The 23,075-nt window shown below is 40.9% G+C and overlaps 1 protein-coding gene across 1 annotated transcript in view; it reads left to right on the forward strand.

Annotated features, from left to right (window-relative positions):
* Nucleotides 1-674: 674 nt before the first annotated feature.
* Nucleotides 675-23,075, forward strand: part of ciita (class II, major histocompatibility complex, transactivator) — a 126,336-nt gene continuing 103,935 nt past the window's right edge. Inside the window, exon 1 of the mRNA XM_072560017.1 lies at nt 675-717. The gene's annotated coding sequence lies outside the window, so the exon portion shown is untranslated. The remainder of the gene's footprint in view (nt 718-23,075) is intronic.

Genomic DNA, 23,075 nt, shown 5'->3' on the forward strand with positions numbered 1-23,075 from the left:
GATTGTCGGTTATCATCACTGAATTAATAGTCTCACAGTAATACCACTTGGCTATTGCCTCCCCAGCAATAAAATGAATAATTGTCAAAGTAGATCTCCTGTTATCACCTGTTCCTCAATTAAGGATGATGGATACTCAGATTAGTACGTTTCTGCTGTGGGTCTTTGTGTGACTGCATAGGCCAATTCTTAACCCACAGATCTTTGGACACATGGAGCAGGATCTCCCATGAGGTAGTGTGAGCCTGAGAGCAGGATTTACTTCCCTTTCTTACCTCTGCCAACACTCTGCTCCATCAATAAGGCCTTTGTACTCAAAGGATGGTGTAATTTGATGGACAAGTTGTCTCCATTTTGACAATTGGAAGCAAGTCCCTCACAGACAATGAAGCCATCCTTCAGTAGAGAGAAATAAAGGTAGGAAACAGCTTGGCAAAGAGTGAGGGGTATAGGCAGACTGAAATGAGAAGTAAGACTGTAGTTTTTAATTTACATTTGAAATTTATGTCAGATTAAAAGACATAGCAATTATAATTGTTCTCAGCCCAGGGTGGAGACGCTGAATGGCATTACTGGAATGCAGAACTCCTCATTGAAAAGGCAGTTAAACTGGTATGTCCCAGTCCAAAATCTTCCACAGCCACTGTCACTAGAAATAAAATACAGCGGATGCTGGAAATCTGAAACCATCGGGGATCTAGGGTTCTCTCTCCACCGGTACTGCCAGATCGTGAGTCTCTCCAACCTGTTGAGATCTCCAGCATATCTCAGAATGTTTTAGTGTTTGCTTTCTGTGTTTTTCTTTTGTCTCTGTGTTTGTTTCACTGAAAACAAATGTGCAGATGGAACAAATGTTCATGAAACTCAAGGGGGGCTACCTTTTTAGGAGAACTCCGCAAGCCATTCACAGTTCCAATGCCTGACACTTCTTCCCGACTCTAATGTGACATTGAGTACAGTATTTGCTGCAGCAGACATTGTTTTGAAAGTCATTTCAGGGCCAGCCGGTGTATTTTAGGGAAATACCTTTGTAACAGTCAGGTACAATGTAACCAATCTTTAACATTGACCTCTAATCCAGATCAAACCGACCGTCACTGTCGTTGCTCATAGTCAGAGCCACCTTGTGTTTTATTTTTATTTGCTAAGAAAACTGTTCACACAAGAGACAAAAAAATGTTTTGGAATTTTTTTTCCCCAACAGTTGAGATCAGTCATATTCGCACGTGTGTATGGCGGGATTTTCTTCATCTGACCTGAGTTATTTACGGGAGCTAAATATAACACAAATATTTGCTGAATTAACCTCACAGAGCTTGTTTTTTTTTTCTGAATTGGTGCCCAGATTGGACAATTTGGGGATTTCCTGTAACGGCCATGGGACATGTCTCAAAAAAGGGGAAATCACTCTCGAACAAAGGCGAGGGAGTATTTTTGGTCCAATAACAAAAGAGTAATAGAATAATAGTTCAGGAGGCGTGTCATTCCGGAAAAGTTAGCTTTTGCCGAAATTGCCCAGCCGACATTGCAGCTACACTCAGGAACACCGGGAGGGACAGGCAGATATACACACAGAGAGATCCAGAGATAGGTGTACACACAGATGTACATACTGAGACACCGAGAGGAACAGACACATATATGCTCACAGAGATATAAAGACAGATATAGATACAGACACACATAGAGAATTACAGTCACATAGAAACAGTGGGGTGCACAGAGATTCACACAGGCAGCTACACACAAAAACTACAGAGAGACACAGATATACAGCACAGGTACACAGAGAGACAAAGGGAGACACAGATCGACACACAGATAGGTTCACAGAGACGCGGAGACACAGAGATACATACAGTGACACACAGACAGGTACGCTCACACAGCCAGCTACAGACCCAAGTACACCCCCACCCCTCCCACAGACACACACACAGTGATACACAGCCTCAAATACAGACACCCAATAACATACCGCTCGGAACCAGCAGGGTCTGTCATCCAGAATATGAACTAACTCCGTGAAGCCGAGCCGTTAGCACTGGGAGAAGGTAAGGCTCTTTTATTTTCATTTCTGGAGCCATTATAGACAATTACATCTTTTTATAAAATGCACTTGATGGTTTGACTTGAGGTTATCGTTGACTTAAGGTATTGACAAAATAAAACGTGGTTGCGCCAAATCCGATATAATGAGTTTGAACGGAGTAATGTGTGTTGGAAATAGACGAATTAGTGTGGATAGCTGGTGGTGTGAGCCACGCTAATCATTGGCGTGGGCATGGAGAAGGAAAAACATGCTTTTTATTAAAGGGAGTTGGGTTGGTGATATTTTGATGGAACCATGCACTGAGAGATATCCGGATTTGTAACAGAGGACGGTCACTGGCCTTCAGCCGATCCCAGAAGTATATCGTTTCCTTCATCCCATTACATTTATGCTTCAATCTCTTTCCAATTGCAAAGACCATTTCCAACATGGGGGAATCTAACCATCACCCCTTGACATTCAATGGCAGTACCATCACTGAATACCCCACTATCAACATCCCTGGAGTTACAATTGACCAGAAACTCAACTGGACTCACCATATTTTAAAAAAGCTACAAGAGCAGATCAGAGGCTAGGAATACTGCAGCAAGTCTCCTGACTCCCCAAAGCATGTCCACCATCTACAAGGCACAAGCCAGGGGTGTAATGGAATACTCCCCACTGGCCTGGTTGGGTGCAGTTCCAACAACACTCAAGAAGCTTGACACCATCCAGGACAAAGCAGCCTGCTTGATTGGTACCCCATCCACAAACACCCACTCCTTCCACCACCACCAAAAACATTAACTCTGCCATCTCCGTAGCAGCAGTGTGTATCATCTACAAGATGTGCTACAGAAATTCACTAAAGATCCTCAGACAGCACCTTCCAAATGTACAACCAGCACCATCTATTATAAAACAAAGAACTATGGATGCTAGAGATCTGAAACTGCTGGCAGACCTCAGCAGTTCTGGCAGCATCTGTGGGAAGATAACAGAGTTAATGTTTCAAATCACAGTGGCTCATTGGTTAGCACTGTTGCCTCACAGCACCAGGGTCCCAGGTTCGATTCCCCTGAGAACTGTCTGTGTGGTGTTTGCACATTCTCCCTGTGTCTGCGTGAGTTTCCTCTGGGTGCTCCGGTTTCCTCCCACAGTCCAAAGATTTGCAGGTCCGCTAAATTGCCCTTGTGTCAGGCACATTAGCCAGAGGGAAATGGCACTGGGTGGGTTACTCTTCGGAGGGTCAGTGTTGACTTGTTGGGCCGAAGGGCCTGTTTCCACACTGTAGGGGATCTAATCTAGTTAAGTCTGCATCAGTGGTTCAAGAAGGAGCTCACCACCACCTTCTCAAAAAGAATTAAGGATGGGCAATAAATGCTGACACAGCCAGTGACACTCACATCCGAAAAATGCGGAAAGAAAGGTTTCCTGACTGGTAGAAGACTTTAGAGTCTGAAAGGAATGATATTTTATCACATTCTTAAAAATAAATGTGTCATGTGATAGTTAAGAACCTTGGTATTGTTGACGAAAAGGTGAATGTGTTTTGTCTCAATTACATAGCAGGATATCTCTTCCCAACAACTCTGCAGTTTAGACAATATTGATTGAGTGGTTTAATTTCTCTTACATTTGAACTCTGGAGATTACAAGTATGAAGTATTGCATGCACAGTTAGACTGATAGAATTGATTTTGATTCTGGGAAAGAATTGATCACTTAACTGATCACAACACCTTGGAGCTGTCTATAATTCATGGTTCCTGCTCCAAGTTGGTGGTGGATTTAAGAAGTCCCGTCAAATAGAAAAATTAGCTTTCATTGGATGAGCAGACAATTTATAAAGTGAGAAGGGTTGGTGGCATAGACCATGATTAATCATTGTCCTGACACAGCAAGGATTTGAAAGTACAATGTAAAGCATTTTATGAGCATCCTTGAGGTATGTTGAAGTGTCACTAGCTCTGGACTGAGAAACCTCGGTTCAAGCCCACCTGTCCCAGAGGTGCCGCATAATATAGAACGTAGAACAATATAGCACAGTACAGGCTTTCCGGCCCACAAAGTTGTGCCAAGCATTTATCTTAATCTAAGATCAACTTAACTCACATACTCCTCAATCTACTGCCATCCATGTGCTTGTCCAGCAGTCACTTAAATTCCATAATGTCTCTGGCTCTACTACCATTCCACCACACTCTGTGCAAATAACTTACCTCTGACACCTCCCCTGTACCTTCCTCTAATCACCTTAAAATTATAACCCCTCAAGACAGCTATTTCTGCCCTGAGGAAAAGACTCTAGCTATCCACTCTATCTATGCCTCTGATTACCTCCTTCAAGCCACCTCTCTTCCTTTTATTCTCTCCAGTGTGAAAAGCGCCAGCTCACTCAACCTCTTTTCATCACACAAGCCCCCCAATCCTGGCAGCATCCTGGTAAATCTCCTCTGCACCTTCTCTAAAGCATCTACATCCTTCCTATAATGAGGCGACCAGAACTGGACACAATATTCCAAGTGTGGTCTAACCAGAGTTTTATAGAGCTGCAGAAAAATCATGCCAAAACACCATACGCTTTCTTAACAACCCTATCAATTTGAGTGGCAACTTTGAGGGATCTATGCACATGGACCCCAAGATCCCAATGTTCCTCCACACTGCCAAGAATCCTGTCTTTAACCCTGTATTCAGCATTCAAATTTGATGTTCCAAAATGAACCACTTCGCATTTATCTAGGTTGAACTGCTGATTATCTTTGAACAGGTCAATTAGAAGGCATCTAAAGCACTTTATGGAACAAGTTTTGGATTATAATCTGATGGTTAATCTTAAACCACTCAGAATCCAATTCAGCATCATCACAGAAGAGGAAAAGTCCAGTTCCTGCAACAGCCCACCTCTGTTTGAAGCATTGCAATGCCCTTATAAATAGTATTAGAATCACCCCAGTGTAAATTCAAAGAAAATTCAATCATCGGCAAAGACAGGGCTTGGCAGCTGCTCAGCTAATTATCAGAGCTAGCTTCCAGATGCAGGCTGTGATATTATAAACTTCAGAATTTTAACAATCATACATGGACTGAAAGAATCAAGAAAGATAAACTGTTACAGTCTGTTCTGATATAGTCTGATAGTTCCATTCCCGTGCAATCCCGTGTTATAAGAAAATTGTGTAATAGCAGCACCATTTAAGCCAACGGGACCAGAATCGCATTATAGCCAATACAGGTAAGGAAAGTTTGCAATCTACAAATAATGGTTGAAATTCTTCAATCATGTTATAGCCAATTTGCATTAAAGACATGAACCTTATAGCAGAACTGACTGCACACACGAAAAGATCTGCAACTATTCTGTCTGGACTAATTTATTAAGGAATAAAGACAAACTATTAGTTATTTGAAGAAGTGTCTATACAGGTCAACGAAGGTCAAGCAGTGGATGTGGTGTATATGGACTTCGGCAAGGCATTTGATAAGGTTCCCCATGATAAGCTCATTCATAAAGTCAGAAAGTATGGGGTACAGGGAGATTTGGCTATCAGGATTCCGAACTGGCTGTCTGACAGAAGGCAGAGAGTGGTTGTAGATGGAAAGTATTCTGCCTGGAAGACAGTGTTGAGTGGGGTCCTGCAGGGTTCTGTTCTTGGGCCTCTGCTCTTTGTAGTTTTTATAAATGACTTGGATGAGGAGGTTAAGGGGTGTGTTAGTAAATTTGCAGTGACACAAAGGTTGGAGGTGTTGTCGATAGTATAGAGGGCTACTGCAGGCTGCAGCGTGACATAGACAGGATGCAGAGCTGGGCTGAGAAATGGCAGATGGAGTTCAACCTGGATAAATGCAAAGTGATGCATTTTGGAAGATCGAACCCGAATGCTGAATATAGAATTAAAGACAGGATTATTGGCAGTGTGGAGGAACAGAGGGATCTGGGTGTGCGAGTACATAGATCCCTCAAAGTTGCCACCCAAGTGGATAGGGTTGTGAAGAAAGCATATGGTGTTTTGGCTTTCATTGACAGGGGGATCGAGTTTCAGAGCCGTGAGGTTTTGCTGCAGCTCTAGAAGTCCCTGGTGAGACCACTCTTGGAATATTGTGTCCAGTTCTGGTCGCTCTACTATAGGAAAGATACAGAGGCTTTGGAGAGGGTGCAAAGAAGGTTTACCAGGTTGCTGCCTGGACTGGAAGGCTTGCCTTATGAAGAAAGATTGAATAAGCTCGGACCTTTCTCTCTGGAGAGAAGGAGGAAGAGAGGAGACCTGATCGAGGTGTACAAAATAATGAGTGGAATAGATCGAGTCAATAGCCAGAGAATTTTCCCCAGGGCAGGATTGACTGGTACGAGGAGTCATAGTTTGAAGATATTAGGAGGAAGGTATAGAGGAGAGGTCAGAGGTAGGTTCTTTACGCAGAGAGTTATGAATGCATGGAATGCGTTGCCAGCTGAAATGGTGGAAGCGAAGTCATTGGGGATATTTAAGTGACTGCTGGACATGCACATGGATAGTAGTGAGTTGAGGGGTGTGTAGGTTAAGTTCCTATATTTTACATTAGGATTAAACTTCCGCACAACATCATGGGCCAAAGGGCCTGTTCTGTGCTGTACTTTTCTGTTCTATCTATTCTATTCTATTCTATTACAAAGCTCATTAAAATCAGTTAGCCATGTTTGGGAGAAGAAGGATTCAAAGCTACATAAATAGAATTATTTTATCAATTGCTTGATAACTGGGTGCCTTATGCCTCAGGGACAAATGCTCGCCCTGAAGAAGAATTTAAGGAGTTAATCACAGGAAAGCTGTATCTTCAAGCAGACAGCTAACACTGCATGTAATAAGGGACGAAGGAGTGACTTCTGATAAAGAAACAAGCTGCAAACCCAAGGACTCCAAATAAGTAATTCATATTTTGGATGAAAGAATCTAAAGAATCCTCAATAATATTACAGCATAGACCCAAAGGATGAAAACATATGTAATAACACAATTCCAGAACTCTCCCTTAGCAGAACTTTGAAGAACAAGACTGCACAAGGATCAAACCCTGGACGTCAGAAACAATAATTGCTGGTTTGAATCATCACTAAATTCCACCATTAATCGGGTAATAGCCAAGTTGCATTTTAAAGCTTAACTTGCTTACTTGAGGAGTTTTGGTTTGTTTGCTACATCCAATAAAGTTTAAATCATTAGTTCAGTACTTGATTGTCTGTGTGATTTCTTATTAAGTAGCCAAATTAAAAGTAGCTTGTGACAATTTATCCACATAAGGCAATTAAAATGAGTCCCAATTCCTGCTTGAACAACTGGCCCAATCTACAGCTCCTCCAAACAGAGCCAAGAGAGTAACTGATTATTTTAGGAAGTTCACAGGTCAGAAACCTTTTGACAAAAATCTGAAAGGATGAACACGAGAACACGGTTAGAATATTAAACATTGTGGATCCCAGAGATATAAAAATGAAAACAAAGTGCTGGAACAATTCAACAGCTTCTGTGGAGAGACAAATGAAGAGGAATCCTGTAGGACTCAAAACATTAATTCTGTTTCTCTCACCATGGAAGCTACAGTGTTTTCTGCTTTTAAGTGTTTATTTATTCAATATGTATATGTCTCTGTTTTTGACAGGGGTCAATGTAACTATATTTATAGAGTTCTTCCCACATCCTCATTTTGACCAATCCATTAAAACATTACTGGAACCGATACAGGTGCCATTTCTGCCAGTTATCAATGTTTCATTTATGTCGGTCTGTCTGTTTAATCTGTGTATCGGTTAAATCTGTGTGTTGGTTAAATCTGTTTGTTTGTTTAATCTGTGTTTTTGCCTGTTTAAGATGCCTGTCTGTTTAATCCTTCCATCTGCCTGTTTAATCTGTGTTGTCTGTTTCGTCAGTATATCTGCCTATTTAATCTGTGTCTGTTTAATCCTTTCAAATCAAACTTTCACACTTATCTGAAAGCCTGGCTCCACAGAGAATTACTCAGGAATGCACACAACAATATCTTAATGATTTGAACATTTCATAAATGAGCAGAGGGATAGAGTGTCAGTAAGGACCAACATAACATGGGTGACCTCATTGGGCACTGATCTGATTTTAATTTTGTGTCATTGACCTGGAATTAAGTGAGTTAATATCAGGCTCAGTGTGCACATCTGATGCTGGAGTCTTGTGGTATCTCCTACCACTACGCTAAAGGATTAAGTTCAAATCTCACCCACCCTGGAGGGGTGTTGCAGAATGTCTGAACAGGTTAATTAAAATACCTACACATCCAGTATTGATTGATTTGAATTCTATGAAAGTTAAGCAAGTTAAAATCAGTCCCATTCCACACATGTGAGGGCTCTTGTGGTACAGGGATACATGAGAACTAGGAGCAGGAGTAGGCTATTTGGCCCGTTGACCCTGCTCTGCCATTCATTAAGATCATGACTGATCTTTTTGCGGACTCAGCTCCACTCACCCACCCGCACACCATAACTCTTAATTCCTTTACTGCTCAAATATCTATCTATCTTTGCTTTAAAAACATTCAATGAGGTAGCCTCAACTGCTTCACTGGACAGGGAATTCCACAGATACACCACCCTTTGGGTGAAGAAGTTTCTCCTCAACTCAGTCCTGAATCTGCTCCCCCTTATTTTGAGGCTATGCCCCCTAGTTCTAGTTTCACCTGCCTGTCGAAACAACTTCCCTACTTCTATCCTGTCTTTTCCCTTCATAACTATGTTATGAACATATGTTTCTATAAGATTCTCTGCCATTTTTTGAAATTCCAGTAAGTACAGTCCCAGTCTACTCAATCTCTCCGCATAAACCAACTCTCTCAATTTCAGAATCAACCTCGTGAATCTCCTCTGCATCCCTCCAGTGCCAGTACATCCTTTCTCTAGTAAGGATACCAAAACTGTACTCAGAACTCCAGTTGAATTGTTCCAGCATTTGTGGTCTCACCAGCACCCTTTACAGCTGCAGCATAACCTTCCTGGTTTTAAACTCCATCCCTCTACCAATGAAGGACAATATTTCATTTCCCTTCCTAGTTACCCGCTGCACCTGCAAAGCAACACTTTGTGATTCATGCACAAGAACATCCAGGTCCCGCTGCACAGCAGCTTGCTGCAATTTTTCACCATTTAAATAACAGTCCATTTTGTTGTTATTCCTCACAAAATGGATGACCTCACATTTACCAACATTGTCCTCCATCTGCCAGAACCTTGCCCACTCACTTAATCTATCTATATCCTTCTGTAGACTTTCAGTGTCATCTGCACACTTTCCTCTACCACTCATTTTAGTGTCATCTGTGAACTTTGACACAGTACATTTGGTCCACAACTCTAAATCATCTATGTAAATTATAAACACTTGCAGTCCCAGCACTGATCTCTGAGGCACACCACTAAGCACTGATCACCAACCAGAAAAATACCCATTTATCCTCACTCTATTTTTTCTGTTCATCCATCTTCTGTCTAATCTTCTTCATTACCTGTAATGCCATGCATCTTTATCTTATGCAGCAGCTTGTTGTGTGGTACCTTGATGAATGCCTTTTGGAAATCCAGATACACCACATCCACTGGTTCCTCATTGTCCACCGTGCTCGTAATGTCCTCAATGAATTCCATTAAATTAGTTAAACATGACCTGCCTTTCAATAACCCATGCTATGTCTGCCTGATGGGACAATTTCTCTCCAGATATCTTGCAATTTCTTTCTTGATGATAGATTCAAGCATTTTCCCCACTACAGAAGTTAAGCTAGCAGGCCTATAGTTACCCATCTTTTATCCATTTTTGCTGTTTTCCAATCTGCCAGGACTGTCCCAGAGTCCACCGAACTTTGGTAAGATACCACGAGTACACTTACTATCTCCCCGGCATCTCTTTTTTGTAATCTGGGATATATTCCATCAGGGCCAGAATACTTATCTACCTTTAGCCCAATTAGCTTGCCCAACACTACCTCTTTAGTGGTAATGATCAGTTCTAGGTGCTCTCACCTGCCATAGCTTCCTTGTCATCAAGGCTATTGCCCTTACCTCTGAGTCATGAGGCTTGGGTTCAAGTTCCACCTGTTCCAGAGGTGTATTCTAACATCTCTGAAGGGCTGATTAGAAGAGATCTATGTATGTGATGCAATGGTGAAGTCTTGATATTAACATCTTTTGCTGGTATTTTAAGAGCCAGTCAGACTTTAGAAGCAAACTTGCCAGTTCCAGCAAAGATTTTCCATTTTTGATAGAATATAAATTAAGCAAATGAATTTCTTTTATTGCCTAAATTTTCTATTATTGCATGGAGTTTGGTAAGCATAACATTTTCTTTAACAGATCAATTAGACCAACTGGCTGGTTGCTGTGCTGTTCTATCTTTTTGTGAAAAGATGATGGAGACAGGCACAACTAGACTCAATTCACCTCTCAAAAGAGAGGTTTGGTTTTGTATCCTTAGTAACAAATTGGTTCATGTCACAATGCAACTTTTTGAATCAGGCAATGGAATTTAAGTCTACAGATTGTTCTGCTATAAGGCACGTTTCGTTAACTTGAATTCACTGTAACAGGATTGACAAACTGGGAACACTGTTTCAAAAGTGCGAACTTTTAAAACATGTCTTGGTTGTAACGCGATTACATTGCCAGCACTTTAAATGCTGTTTCTAAAGTGTGATTTTTTCTACAATGCGGGTTCGCACAACAACATAACTATTGCATTATAGAAGGACTCCTTGTACTAATTTATGGAAAATGTCCAACCCTCATGTCACTCTTCATTGCTACTGTGAATGATTCTTGTCCAGATTCGCTTTTAGGTGAAATCCTCTAAAACAGGAAAAGAAGTGAACAAAACCATTTGAGCCCATCGTGCCAGGATGGGTGACTACTTCCAACATCAGCAGCATTCAGTGAAGTGTATTTTTGTGAGAGATACGGGTCGGATAGGTGATCCCTAATTGAGAAAGTAGAGTAAAGGAAGCTGAGGAAGAAAAATAGTTATCAATAAAAAGTGAAAAGAAAAAGGAATGGGAAGCAATGAGAAGGGAAAGATTGGGAATGAGTTAGATGGTAAATACTATAGTTTGCCATTGAAAGGCAAGTAACTTGGACAGACCATAGTCTCCCTCGCTGAACTTGAACAGGGAGTGAGTTTGAATTTCTGGATATAACTTTTGGGGAAGTGCTACTTTGTCTGTCCAGTTTATAATCTATCTCATTTCTTTTTAAAATTAGACAATGTGTGTGTCAATTATCATATATTCAGAATTACCTGAATCCATCATTTGTAATGCAAAAGATTTAAGGTTTTCCAGGAGAGCACATCCTTGGGAATGGATGATCAATTCTGTGCCTTTGATATCTGAATGCCACCACAGCAGATGGTGGAATTTGAATTCAATTTTTAAAAAATGGAATAAAGTGTCCAATGATAACCTGAATCCATTGCCAATTGTCGGAAAAACCCACCTGGTTCACTAATACCCTTTAGGGAAGGAAACTGCCATCTTTACTTGGTCTGGTCTACATGTGACTCCAGACCCACAACAATGTGATTCATTCTTAACAGACCTCTGAGTAAATGGGAATGGGCAATAAATGCTAGCCTAGCTAGCAATGCCTTCATCCTGTGAATGAATAAAAAAACAAATTCTTGCATGTCATGGTTTTTTTAGTAATGGTCAGGAATTGTAGAGGCTGCTGATTTTCTTTATCGCTGTACATAGTTGTTTTTAGGTTCCTGGCAGGAACAAAGAATGACTGATATGCAGAAGTCACATTGACCACTCACTTAGTGGTACTGAGTTTAAAATTTAGTGCGACAGGCTCAAATGACCTTGGGTTTTGTTCACTTATTCACTTGTTTCACTTATTGCAACTTAAACCTTTGTTAACTTTTCTAAGAGAAAATTTTGCTCCCTAACCAACAAAGTATTTACTCTATTTTGTTGTGTTATATCATTATTGCTGAAAAATATAATGTATCAAACAAAGTGTCAAATATTCCCGAATCTCACAAGTTATGTGACATACCTGCTAAAAGTGTCTCAATTCCATTTGTCCTGAATACTGTTAGTAAGGGATAATTAAGGGTTAAAAAAATGATAAAATTAAAGAGATTATTGTGAATGAAGGTTTGGTCAATGCCATCAAAGGTCCCAAAGAAAGCGCTTTTCTAAAAGAAAATATTGTGATACATCATACTTCATGGAAAAAAGTCCTTCCTTTTTTTTCAGACAAGTTAACAACTGTTCTTTTAAAAAAGAGAACCATCTGTATAAAATGTTAACGTCAGTGAAAAACACAGTCTTCATGAACTAAACAGGGGATACACGTCAGAATGGTGGAATAAAATAACTGTCGGTTTCTGTATCCGACTTAAACATGTAAAATGCTGAAGAAATAAGTCCACTCCTTATTTTGATATATTTTTCATGGAAAATGCTTAACATTTTCTGAAACTAACCTACCAAGTATAAACAATAATTTCTGCCTGTCCTACTACAACCCCTCCAAATGTAACATGTACATTTTCCTTATACTTTCCAGATACACACTCCTGGCCATTTTACTGCTAACCTGCAATCCAAATTCTGTACTCATAAAGTATAGCTTATTAGCCAGTCTCTGCAAATCTGTCATAGATGGTACTGTCCAAGATCAATGTCATCGAAATCTTGTTACATAAGGATAAGCTTTTAAGGGAAGGTGATTATTGCTGTTCCCAGTTCTAAGTCAAATAAATCAGACAACAGTGTCCATCTTTGTCTTAGCTCTGCTGTTGAATCAAACTATTTGTCTTTTCCCTAACATAATTTGGGGACTGAGCAAACATTTATTATACCAATCTGACAAGTTTGTCTGGAATACCATAGATTATCAATTCGCTTTCATTTGAGTGGGGTAGCATCCCAGAACCGATTGAGTTGTCATTATGTAGCGATACATTGTATTGATCTTCCAAATATTCTTTCTACCATTTGCTCATATTCAATTACCTGACTACTTTGGTCTTTCATTATGCCCATTCTAAGTTTGTAAATTTCAATTGTGGTTTTTCATTTCAGTCATGCCAATAACCAGCATGGAAATCTCAGTATTCCCTATCATCTAGCAATGGCAATCTGCATAAGGTCAAAGAGATGATCAATGATTGGTCAGCATGATAATTAGAGGTGTTGCCATCAGAGTAAATTCATTATTCTTAGTGATGCCAATACCCTATACCTGATTGGGCACAGTCTGTTATACATGGAAAGGAATACTAGGACACCATGGTATTGTTATCATCCCAGCTAATCCAAATATGACATCTGGTTTGATAAGCCATGAGTTTTATTGTTAATTTATATTACTGTGAAGGTCAGTCACTTAATGCATTCATAAATAGCTGCCAATGTAGTTTTAACAAAAGAATAAAAAGGACAGATTTTTACAGGGGTCTGAATGAGGTGGAAATCTGGGAGAATTGTGAGAGAAGTCCAGTGAGGTCTCTCTTGATGTTGGTAACAATAAGCTGTATTTTCCAACTAAGATCCAGGTGTTGAAATGCGATTCTCTTTAGGCATTGGTGGGATGCTTATTAACAAGGAATATTGCTTGTTGTCAGCCACATTAACTGCTCCCTATTCTACCATCAACCAAGAGGAAACACAACGCTAAGAATTCTTGACAAGAAAGTAAGAGCAGATCCCTGACCACTCACTCATCCTGACCTCCATCTTGGTAGCTGACACCCAGTAACCTAAGGAACACTCTGTGGTCTTTCACACCCTGGGTCACTTGCCAGCCCCTCTGCATCAAGAACTCTCCTCCACTTTAAAAGTGCATCTTGAGATGCAACTAACATTGCAGTGCTGCTGCAGGGACACACATAGGCAGGAACAAACTTCCAGTTCAGGGAGAGGACCAGGCTACATCTCATGGCTGTTTGCTTGCTGTCTTTGTGCACACTTGACTCGAAACCACCTGAATGCTGCCTTGCATTGCTTTGCTTTGTGGCACCCTCCTTACCCAGAGATACTGAGCTCGGTACCTCTACCTTGCTTTGGCGTTTAGTGCAGGAAACTTGTCATGATTATCTCTGACAAGCTCAAGGGAGAGGGCCTTAGGTCAGATTTCGGTCTATCGCCTTGAGGTTTGTCTGATGTACAAAAGCACAGTGCAACTTGTGCCAGTATTTAATTTCTAGAGTGCATCAGTGTTGATTTCTGGTTGGCTGCTTGTGACTGTTAGATAAAACTCAATGTGTACTTCGAGAAAAGGAGTCGGTTATTAGAGTTTAACTTGCCAATGCTGAGATAAAGATTAATAATCTATTGTGATTATTTGGTTACTTGAGTTTTAAACTGGAGGAAAGATGGATTCTAATTTTCAATTCTATGAAGATTTGACTTTTTTTAAGGCAACAGTCATTTAGAACATCTGATTCAAAACAGCATTTACAATAAGTTATGTGATTTTAGCTGAATTTACTTCATGTGTACTGTATCTTTTAAGACAAATCCTAACATGCTTTGGCACAGAGTCATGTAACAGAGTTAGCTTTCTAAAACTATCCTTAAAGATCTGACCGACAGGAACTGAAAAACAAATTAGTCACTGGAATTGCTGATAACCCAAAAGACACTATTGCCATTGAAGATTTTTGGAAACCTTTCAAGGATGTTACTTACAGCATGCCATCTGAGATCCTAGGATACTTTAAGTGGAAGTATCAAGACTATTTGATCAACAGTGACAAAGACAGATCCAAAGCCTCCAGATGAAATGCAAAATGCTCACACCCAAGAAATCACCAGGAAAGAACACCAAAACACATGCTGTTGGCCAAACTAATGGTGGGAAAACAAGGCTGATGAGATCCAAGCAACTCGTCAATAAAAAAAGACCTTCAGTTAGTTTGCTGATGATTGAAAGGAGACAAATGGGATAGTAATTAGTGGGCAAAAGTGAGGACTGCAGATGCTGGAGATTAGAGTCAAGATTAGAGTCATGCTGGAAATGCACAGCAGGTCAAGCAGCATCTGAGGAGCAGGAAAATCGATGTTTCGGGCAAGAGCCCTTCATCCTTCATTCCTGATGAATGGCTCCTGTCTGAAACGTCGATTTTCCTGCTCCTCAGATGCTGCCTGACCTGCTGTGCATTTCCAGCACCACTTTAATCTCATAATTAGTGAGGTTGGGTTTGACCTTTTTATGTACAAGACATATTTGGGCAATTTTTCCCATTGTCAGATAGTTGCCAGTATTATAACTGTCCTGGAACAGTTTGCCTAGGAGAGCGGCAAGTTCTGGAACACAAGTTTTCAGTTCTATTGCTGGAATATTACCATAGCCATAACCTTTGCATCCAGTGCGTCTAACCATTCCTTAATATCATGTAGGGTGAATTGAATTGGCTGAAGACCGGTACCTGTGATGTGGAGGACCACTGGTGGAGGCCGAAATGAATCATCCACTTGGCACTTCTGGCTGAAGATTGCTGCAAATGATTCAGCCTTACGTTTTGCACTGATGTGCTGGGCTTTTTCATCATTGAGGATGGGGATATTTGTGGAGCCTTCTTCTCCAGTGAGTTGTTTTATCATCCACCACCATTCACGACCGGATGTAGCAGGACTACAGAGCTCAGATCTGATTCATCGGTTTTGGGATTGCTTAGCTGTGTCTATCACCTGCTCCTTCGGCTGTTGGCATACAAGTAGTCCTGTCTGGTGGCTTCACCAGGTTGATATCTCATCTTCAGGAATGCCTGGTACCACTCCTGGCATGCACTCTTATTGAACCAGGGTCAATCCCTTGGCTTGATGGTAATGGTTGAGTGGGGGATATGTGGGCCATGAGGTTACAGATTGTGCTGTTGATGGCCCACATCACCTCATGGTCTTGAGTTGCTAGATCTCTTCAAAGGCCCATTTAGCACAGTGATAGTACCAAGTAACATGATGGAAGGTATTCTCAATGTGAAGGTGGGACTTTGGATCCACAAGGACAGTGTGATGGTCACTCTCACTAATACACTCATGGACAGATGCATCTGCAGCTGACAGACTGATAAGGTTGAGGTAAACTTTGTTTTCCCTTTGTTGATTCCCTCATCAACTGCCGCAGACCCAGTCTAGTGACTATGTCTTTTAGAACCTGACCAGCTCAATCTATAGTACCGCTGCCCAGCCACACTTGGTGGTGGACATTGAAATCCTCCACCCAGAGTATATTTTGTTTCTTTCCTGTTCCAAGATCTAATTTTAAAATTCTCATTCTTCTTTTCAAGTCCCTCTATGGCCTCACCTCTCCAAAATTTGTAACTCTTTTCTCCAGTTAGATCCGTGCATTTCCAATTCTGCCCTCTGGCTTAGTACCAATTTCCTTCTCTGTTCCTGGTGGGTGTCTCAAATGTTAAAGTTTAGATAAGTGGAGAAATGCCTTTACAAAACCTCTCTTTGGTCATTGGGCTTGGTCTTGCCCAATGGTTGGGTAATGAGGATGTTGATGGGACCATGGTTTACATGTGCACATTTCTGCTCTAGTTCTTCACAGATGCCACATTGATAAAGACATTAACACACACACTGCCAACTTTACAGATGCCACATTGATAAAGACATTAACACACACACTGCCAACTTCTGTCAGAAGTAAGCAGAGCAGACTTTAGAATTTCTTGATCCAAAGAACATGCATAATTTGATTGATTTATCATCACGTGTGCCTACATACACTGAAAAGTACTGTTTACGAAAGTACCGGCAGATCATAGTAAGCAAGGACATACAGATCAAAGGGTAAAAGAAACTTGGACATACAGGTTACACTGCACAGGACGTGCATGAAGCAAGATCAACTTTAACAAGATCAACATTATTTGAAGTTAGAGAGTTCACTCATCGGTCTAATACGGGCAGGGAAAAATAACTTTCTACCAGAGGGAGTGGTTAAAACAATAGTGTAATGTATTTACCAGGAAGCTAGATAAGTATATGAGGAAGAAGGGAATAGAGGTTTATGATGATAAGATTGAGGCAAGGAAGGATTAAAGGAGGCTGCAGTGGAGCATGGCCTGTTTCTATGCCTGATACCCTGAACAAACAAGTAGATTATGATGCCAAATGCTAAAATGATTCCAGTGCCAGCCTTTAGGATCTCTATGCTCCAATTGCTTTCCTCTCTTAATCATGCATGACAAAGCACATACTGAGCAGGTAAAAGCATTTATAGAGTAATATAGCATGGAAACAGATCCTTTGGCCCAACTGGTCCATGCTAACTATAATCCCAAACTAAACTAGTCCTACCTGTCTGCACCTGACCCATATCTCTCCAAACATTTCTCATTCATCTCCTTATCTAAATGTCTTAAAATCATTGTAATTGTGTCTGCATATACCACTTCCTCTGGAACCACTCTGTGCCAAAATGTTTCTCCTCTGGCCTTAAGAATATTCCCCCTGGTCTTGAATGCCTCTAAACTAGGGAAATGACATCTGCCATCCACTTTATCTACACCCCACATAATGTTATAAACCTCACTTTCCCCCAACCTCTCCCACCACTAGCGATATAAAAAGTGCTGTCAGTTACTTGCAAGTGAGTTGATTTGTTTTTTTGATTTCTTAATAAAAGTCTGCAAGGGTTGCACACTTGCCATAAATATTTCAAGTTGCAGAAGACTGCAGGAAGTGGTTTGTAACACTGACGGTAATTTTGGTTGTTTTAAGGCTTCTGCACAAGCCAGTTACTTCTGACATGGATGTGCTAGTAGGGCTTTGTCTCAGCATTGATTATTCCTGGGAGAATGAGCAAAGGCCCTGCAGACCCCAGGACTAGTTGTTAAAGTTTGCAGGTGACAATGAGATCATGGCTAATCAGGTAATCTGCAACTCCACTTTCCTGCCTTCACCTCATAAGCCTTGGTAACTTTATTAGTTAAAATCTGCCTACCACCAACTTGAGTATACTTAACAACCTAGCCTAAACAATCCTCTGTGGTTAAGAATTGGCTGGTGATATTCTCAAGCATATGTCGGATGAAACTTAATGCAGAAATGTGTGTACAGATTTATCTGGTAAGGAGAGTGAAGACATGCAAAATAAATGAAATTGTATAATGTGTCCAGAAACAGATGGAAACCTGTATATCTTTGCAGCTGGGAATACAGGTTGAGAAGGCTCTTAGAAATGACCCCAGGATCTTTGCTTCTTTAAATAGAATCACTTGGGCAAAAAGCAAGTAACGTATCCTCGTTGGTTCTAAATCACTGCTTAAGCCTCAACTGTAGGATTGTGATAAATCTTTAGGACCAGATTGTCAGAAGATTAGCAAGGCTTTTGAGAAGTTGTGGAAGAGATTTACTAGAATGATACCAGGGAACAAGAATTTCTGTCACACTGGGTCACTATACAAACTCCACAGTTGTTCTCCAAAGATTAGAGAAGTCTATAGATTCATAGATTCATACAGTGCAAAAAAAGGCTCTTCAGCCCATCGAGTCTGCACCAACATAACTACCACTAAAAGTGCGCTAATCCCAATTTTCTGTACTTGTCCCATATCCGTAAATGTTATGATATCTGAAGTGTTTATCCAAATATTTTTTAAAAGTTGTAAGGTTTCCGGCCTCCACTACCCAGGCAGTGCATTCCAATTCCCACCACCCACTGAGTCAAAAAGATTTTTCTCAAACCCTCTCTGAATCTCCTGCTCCTTACCCCAAAACTATGCCCTCTCGTGACTGGCCTCTCAACCCAGGGGAACAGCTGTTATCTTTCCACCCTGTCCATCCCCCTCATAATCATAGACACCTCAATCGTGTCCTCCCTCAGACTTCTCTGCTCTAAACAATCCAATCCAAGCCCGTCCAGTCTCTCCCAAAACTCAGTATCTCCATCCCAGGCAACATCCTGGTGAACCTCCTGTGTACCCACCCAAGTGCTATTACATTCTTCCTGTAGTGAGGTGACCAGAACTGCACACAGTACTCTGGCTGTGGCCTAACCAATGCTCTGTACAATTATAACATTAACTTCTTGCTCTTATACTCATTGCCATTACTGATGAAAGTAAGTGACCATCTGCCTCCTTAACTATCCTGTGAATAAAGATCCCTCTGCTCCTCCAAGCAGCCCAGTGTCCTGCTGTTTATTAAAGACTACCTCATCTTGTTTCTCCTCCCAAAGTGCATCACCCTCACACCTATCAGGGTTAAATACCATCTGCCATGGACCTGCCCATCTGATTAACCCATCCATATCTTCCTGTAACCTGCAACCATTGTCTTCACTTTTAACCACTCAACCAATCTTGGTGTTATTTGGAAATTTATTTAACATACCTTCCATATTTTCATCTCTATCATTTATATATCTAACAAACAATAAGGGTCCCATACTGATCCCTGTGATTCACTGCTGGACACTGGCCTCTAATCCTTCAGCTTTCTACCACTACCCTTTATGTCCTGTTACTAATCCAGTTTCTGATCCATCTTGTCAGGTTTCCCGCGGTTCCATGTGTTTTAACCTTCTCAATCAGTCTCCCACGTGGGGCCTTGTCAAAAGCTTTACTAAAATCCATATAAACCACATCAACTGAACTTCCCTCATCCACACATTTCATCACACTTTCAAAAACTTCTAACAATATGTTAGGCATGACCTCCATCTGACAAAACAATGCTGACAATCCTTAATTAACCCATGCCTTTTCAAGTGAGTATTAATTCACTCCTTCAGAATTTTCTCCTATAGGTTCCCTATCACTGATGTAACATTCATGGGTCTGTATGTTTTTGGTTCATCTCTACTAACTTTCTTGAAAAATGGAACCACTTCAGCCATCTTCCAATATTCGTGCACTTCCCCCACGGCCAGAAAGGAATTAAAAATCTGCGTCAGAGCCACTGCGATTTCCTCTCTTGCCTCCCACAGCAGCCTGGGATATAATTTGTCCAGGTCAAGGGTATTTATCTGTTTTTAAGCCTGACAGAGTTTCCAATACCTCCCCATTTCCTATACCAAGCTGTGCAAATTCCTCATGGTCCCGGTTCCTGAATTCTCTACCTATGTTCTCCTTTTCCAGAAAGAAGACCGAAGGGAAGTATTCATTCAACATCCTTCCAATATCCTGTGGTTTCACAGACACGTTGCCCCCTTTGGTTCCTAATGAACCATACTCTTTCCCTTGTTCAGCTCTTTCCTTTAATGTATTGATAAAATATCCTAGTATTCTCCAAAATCCTGTTCGCAAGTCCTTTCACAGGCCCCCTTTTTAATCTTCTAAACGCTTTCTGAAGTTTCCTCCTGCACTTCCTGCATTTCTTTCAGACTACAGATGAATTGCTCCCTTTTGACTTACTAAAAGACATTCTCTTCTTCTTTACCCGGTCCCGAGTTGTCCTAGACATCCAAGGTTCCCTGAATGTTTTGTTCCTACATTTCCCCCTGAAGGGTACGTGTTGAATCTGCACTTTCCCCAGCTCCCCACTGTCCTCCCATTGTTCTGCTGTAAACCTACCCGTAAGGAGCTGTTCCCAGTCTACTGTGAGCAGAACCTACTTTATGTTAATAAAAGCTGCCTTCTTCCAATCCAAAGTCACCTTTTGCAGATCAACCTTTTCCTTGTCCAGACAAATTTGAACTTACCTTGTGCTATTGCCTAAATGTCCCTCCAAATGCCACATCAAACACTTGTCTGGTTTCTTTCCCTAGAACCAGATCCATCATGTAACATGACGTGTCCCTGTTTCATCGATATTCTGTGTCCCCACCCTCTGCCAGACTAGTTTAAAAGCCTCTAGTTTAAATTTATGGGGAGATATGCCAGAGATGTTTAGAATCATGAGTTTTGATCAGTGTATGCAGGGAGAAACTGCTTCCAGTGACAGGAGCAGATGTAACCAGAGGACACCAACATTAAGGTCATTGGCAAAAAGGCCAAAGGTGACATAACAAACAAAAAATTACCTGAAATAAAAACAGAGAAACTCTGCAGTTCTGACTTCATCTGTGGAGAGAGAAGTAGGGTTAATGTTTTGAGTCCAGTATGATTTCTTCTAAGTCCTGTTAATTTTCTGCAGCACTTTTTGTTTTTATTTCAGATCTCACCAGTATTTGCCATTCATACAAATTGATGTAAAATTGCTTGAAAGGGAGATGGAAGCTGATGTAATAACTTTCAGAAAAGAAATGACAATAAATGATTGAAGGAAAAAATAAATAGGGGTTGCATGGTGGCTCAGTGGTTATCACTGCTACCTCACAGCGCCAGGACCCGGGTTTGATTCCCACTTCAGGCCACAGTGTGGAGTTTGCACATTTTCCCCGTGTCTGCATGGGTTTTCCTCCGGGTGCTCCAGTTTCCTTCCACAGTCCAAAGATGTGCAGGTTAGGTGAATTGGCCATGCTAAATTGCCCATAGTGTTGGGTGCATTAGTCAGGGGTAAATGTGGGGGAATGGGTCTGGGTGGGTAGCTCTTCAGAGGATTGGTGTGCGCTTATTGGGCCAAAGGGTCTGTTTCCACACTGTAGAGAATCTAATCTAATCTAAAATAACTGCAGGACCTTGAGGAAAAGAGCAGAGTAGTATAACTGATTTCAGAGGGCTGGCACAAGCACAGGAGACTAAGTTGCCCCCCTCTGTATTACTCTATGATCCTGTGTTAGCCCATACTTTTCCATCTCTTCCACATGCTCTTTCTTCGGTTATTGCAAGTCCCATGTTTCTCTCTGCAGCACCTGCTATTAAATAGGGCAAGGGCCACCTGCTTACTGTGCAAGACTGATACTGAAATAGGACACCTCAAAACTATCCTGTGGGACAATGGCTACTGCAATTATATCTTGCGCAAACTCATGAATGGCCTTAAAGCTGATCGCTTTGGTCCTGAGAACTGCCCAGTCTACCTCAGGTAACCCTGAAGGTTGACATATCTCAAACATTTGAGCAACAGCTGAAGCTCGTGGTTTCACTTGCTCCTATGCAGTCATAACACAAGAAGTACTTTACCACAAAGGTAGAGGTGAAGTCACTGTGATCTCACTTTCTTGTAAGAAAAAGCGACAGTTGATGGTGAGTTTATTCTAAGGGTCACCTTAGCTCAGGCAAAGGGCAGGAGGCAGGATCTTCATGTTGACCTCAGCTGGTGCAGGAGCCCACATTGTTGGCATCACTCTGCAGTTCAAACCAGCACCCCAGTCAACAGAGCTAACCAACAGGATGCTGCTGTCAAGCCAAAAAAGATGTTCGGCCTTATCACACAAGAAGGTAATGTGGTGTATGAATTTCAGCAGTAACATGTCGTGTTTTGAAACTGGTCTTATTTCTCTTTGGCCATCTTTCCAGAGGTCATCTACCTGTTCATCAGTTACTACTGTGTAAATGACTGCTCCAACTTTTGTCTGGAAATCCAGCTTGTATTTGCAAATGCTTGCAGTTATAGCTCATTGCTTTTGGTGTGTGCAACTAATGGATAATAAACAAAACTAATTTCTAAATAAAGTCAGAAAAGTCTTAAACATTAATTCCTTGCCTTAAATTCTTAATACTTTTAATATGACATTTGGTGAGAACTGCCTGTTTGTCATTGTCGTTGAAGGATGGGTGCTGGTTTTCTCAGTATGACAACATCTGCTTTCTCTCTTGCTAACATTTGGTATATAAATCACATTATTTATTATCGAGTAATATAGAAACTAACTAAGCAAGTCAGCAATGACACTTCTCGTTATGAAATTCAATTGAAATATGGTTCCTTATTTAAAGTTTAAAAAGAGATGAGTCAGACTGGCTTGCAGTTCTAAGGAATTATTTGTGATCAAATATCACATACAAATACAATACTCAAATCCAACTAACTAAAAACAAACTCAACACTTATTACATGCATTTTAAATATGTAAAAGTACCTTGTGGTATTAACATTAGATTATTAATCCAGAGTCCCCAGAAATTATTTGGGGGCCAGGGTTTGAATCTTGCCATGGCAGGTGGTGTAATTTGGATTCAGTTAAAAATCTGGA

The sequence above is a fragment of the Chiloscyllium punctatum genome, chromosome 40 (assembly GCF_047496795.1).
Source record: "Chiloscyllium punctatum isolate Juve2018m chromosome 40, sChiPun1.3, whole genome shotgun sequence".
NCBI classification, from domain to species: Eukaryota; Metazoa; Chordata; class Chondrichthyes; order Orectolobiformes; family Hemiscylliidae; genus Chiloscyllium; species Chiloscyllium punctatum.